Genomic DNA, 4002 nt, shown 5'->3' with positions numbered 1-4002 from the left:
ACGGCGGCAGCTCCGCGGTCAGCGAGCGCTCGGGCGCTGCGGGACGGGCGGCGGCGGCGGCGGCGGCGGGGCCGGGGCGCCGCGGGGGCTGCTGGGGGCGGCCGGGGGAGGGGGAGGGGAGGAGAGGCGGCGCGGCGGGAAGAGGAGGAGGAGGAGGAGGAGGAGGAGGAGCAGCGCGGCCGTGCCTCAGGGCGGCTGTGCTCGCAGAGATAGCGCTTGGCGGGGCTGTGCCTAGAAACCTCCCGCCTGAGCCGGCCTGCAGCGGCCGGTCTGCACGTGCGATGCTGCGCTTCAAACGCGCAGCGGCTCGTGTCCCTGCGGCATGTCGCCGGGCGCGGGCCCAGATGCCATTTTGCGGGATGCTGAACAAAGAGCACGTGTCCGAAGTGTGTAACAAAGGCGGCGGTTGGGGACAGGTGGATGGCGGAGTGCAGGGCACTGGCACTGCTGCATTGCCTTTGTCAGGGAACCGCGGGGTTAGGAGGACAAAATGCGCCCGAGGGTGCGAGCCACCGCAACTGGACATGCTGGAATCTGCGGGAATGTAGCGAGCGGATAATGGAGAAACTTGACATTTCTGGAGGCAAAGTTTTTGAAAGAATTTCAGCTAGAAATAGCGAGAAACGATGAAGGAACGGAAAACGGGGGTAAAGGGCTTGACATGTAGCTGTGGAAGCAATGAAACATCCGTTGTCTGGAACACTTAACATACTAATACTTGTATGCACAGGTTTCTGCATCACTCTTGTAATGCTGGATGCCAGCGATTTGAAGACTGTATAGTATTTCCTACCCGTTTTCCCGTTTATCCTCACTTCCTTCTGCGTTAGCATCCTGTTGCCAGTATTGTCACTTTCCACTCGTGCTTTTTCCCTGTATTTGCCCTGCCTTTTCCTTTCTTCCACTGTTGCAGTTTCTTTCTTCTATTTGTATGCTACTCACGGATGCTATCATAAATTATGAATAAAATGTATGGATTGCACATCTGGGGATAAGCCAGGCCCTGCGCAGGCAGCTGGCCTGGATTCGTTTGTATGTAGTTAGATGTCTGCATGAAACCAGACCCAAACACCATGGGGAGACACAAGCTTTTCCAGAAGGTGATCCCTTTGATGCTAAGATGGGACTTCCTTGCCTATAGGGACCATTTCTTTATGTTGGCTATGGAGAAAGCTTTGCATTAATATTTCAGAACTGGACATTTACCTTATGTAATTATAGAAGTAGGTAAGGTAACTGTTATTCTTGCTTGAATCTCCTTCAAAATAGAATTTTCTAGACAGGAAGCAGTGGAGAAACCTGTCCATGCCCTCTCACACAGTGCATTCTCCTTACTGTACAAGTAAACATTTATTTCCCCACTTTCAGAAGGCAATGGTTTTGAAATAAGCTCTTTCTCTTGACCTTTCCTCTGTCTTCTCTTTCCATACCAATTATGAGAAACAAAACAACACTGCCATTGATGGTTACAAAACACTGGGATGTGTTGTAATCCCACAGGAGCTATTCTTGGAGAGAAACATTCCCAGTCTCAGCAGGGAGAGTCACAACTGCAGCCGCAAATGTTATTCCTAACAGAGAAGTAATCTTTCCAGTTGTCACGTTCCAGACTTTCTGCTGCGTGGAAATCACCCAAACCACTGTGCTTAAATATTGTGCTGTTTTCCCAGCAGCAATGGGTCTGTTTCCCACTGAGCTCCCAACTAATCACCATTTCAGGAGCTTCACAGTGATTCAGGTTGGAGCATTCAAGAGTTCAGCAGATGGGTTATGGTGCCCTCTCTGTGGGAGGGTGAGTCCTCTTCTTGCGAAGTACTGAAGAGGAAAGAAAGACTGTTTCCTCACACCCTGTTCTGTCTACAAGTAGGAGCATGAGAAACCCACAGTGAATGTACCAAACTGTCCCAAGTCGTACCTACAACCAAAACAGTGGTGGTCCATACAGGACCAAGTGGGGAGGGGTGGTAGCTGCTACGTGTAGTGTTCAGTCCGCAGGAAAGCTGGGCTAAACGTCTCCAAGCAAATTCTGAACTTAGTCCTGTAACGTTACCTTAGGGTAGACAAAAATGTACCACGTTACCAACAAGTCTGGGTGGGAATACCTGTGTTCCTTGGAGAAGTGTGTTTCTTCTCTGTACTGGCATTCATTAGTTTGTAGAGTTGCATTTCATTTCTAAGAGACTATTTCAACCAATGATTCCATTTTCTAGCTATAATACAGAAAATAAAAAACATGGCAAAGTTGTATATTCTATTCAGATGCTTAACCAGGAGAATATTTCATAGAGGCTGTAACGCTAGGAGGACTTTGCTATGAACTGACAAAGTTGAGAATTCCTTAACCAGACATTATGTCATCTAATTATACCCACATGATCCAGAAAACTTATCTGTCTTCTGCTAAATGTTTGTGCGTAACATCACCGCATAAATACAGTTTGGATGACAGTCAGTACTAGCGGTCTTCAGAAATGTTCCAGGGAATGAATGAATAGGAGTGAATCTTCATTGTAAGTTCCTCTAGTTTTAGGCTTTACATTGTCCAAAAGCAGCCTCACTCCAGAATAGTCCTTTGCACTCTATTTTAGCTCAGCTGAGCTGAAGTGAATTCTTCTGTAAGACAGAAGGTTTGGGCAATATATTTGTTCCCTTTGTACATCAGCCTCTCTCACTCTCCAGCTAGAGTTAGATCTCCTAAAACTGACTTATTTATAGCACTGCATTAGGGGAATGCTTATGGTACGATTGTGATATTGAATATGATATTAAGCTGATAGCTTTGTGGAAGTTAAAGATCTAATAATATTTTCAGTGTCTTACGGCATAAATGTTCTGGTGTGCCTGAATCTCAGTTAAAAATTAATTCATATAAAGAGGGTATGGAAGGGGATAGCAGCTACTTCTAAATATCCTTCTGCCTGAAAAGCCTTGCTGCAGAGAGAATTACAGTTGTTCCTGAGAAAAGTGTTCACGTGTGAGGTTATTTTAACAATGGGCTATTGCTGTGTAAATCTGCATGAAAACTTACCAGAACTGAACTGTGTAACGTGGTTGTGAGGACTTGGCTCCAAAAAACATATGCACCAAGGAGTGCTGTACACAGACCTCTTGCAGCCTAGACTATGGCAATGTATAGTTGTTTGTGTAGGTGATCATTTGAAGATCAATACAAGTTCAGCCGTATCAGGAATGTTTTATATCTGTCCTCTATGACTGCAATGAAACTATCAAACCACTTAGATTATTAAATTAAATTATTAAATGATTTAAATTGTTACCTCATTTAAGCTACTGGTTTGGACCCAGCTTTTGTCTTTGCAGATTTTGCAGTGAATTAAAATGACAAATTTTCAGCTGTATAGTCTCTGTTAGCCCTCTACTTCATCACACACAACAGCTACATTAGAAGTAACCCTATTTTTTTTCCATTCAGCCGTTCTCAGAGGTAATGCACAATGTAAGGGATTACCTCTAGGAATAAAAGAACATTCTTAAGTCTCATTAAATATTTCTAGTCTCTTTGCTGAGGTTTCCAGGCACATTGATGCAAGGGACAGCCTCTTACACTGAAGATGATAATTCATTTCAGATGGATCACTAAAGATTGTTAATAAATAATAGTATTTAATTCTTCTGTCACACCTCTCACAGGAGAGGCGTGCTAAAAACTGCCTGTGAATGCTACATCGAAGGTGCTGCAGGCACTGGAGGCATTTTCACAGTATGCATTTGGACTTGAGAAGCCGACTTGCCTTCTATCAAAGGGTAAACAATTGGCTTCTCCAGGGCAAATGGCTTCAAGTGGAGTCTTGCTCTGAGCCACCTGTAAGGGGAGCGGAGGGACACAAGTCTCACCAGACCCTGTGAGAAACTGGATTTGGACCACTGGGGCTAAAGGGGCTAGAGTGATGCTACCTTTACCAATGACTGGTGGCTGTCACCTGGATGAACTGAGGTAGTGTCCAGCATGTCCTCCGCTAAGGGGGATTCATCCAGGCAAAG

This window comes from Cyrtonyx montezumae, unplaced genomic scaffold, assembly GCF_038088225.1.
Source record: "Cyrtonyx montezumae isolate F1298 unplaced genomic scaffold, pur_monq_1.0 scaffold_3, whole genome shotgun sequence".
Taxonomy (NCBI): Eukaryota; Metazoa; Chordata; class Aves; order Galliformes; family Odontophoridae; genus Cyrtonyx; species Cyrtonyx montezumae.
The sequence above is the reverse complement of the archived record's forward strand: the minus strand, read 5'-3'. Positions refer to the sequence as shown.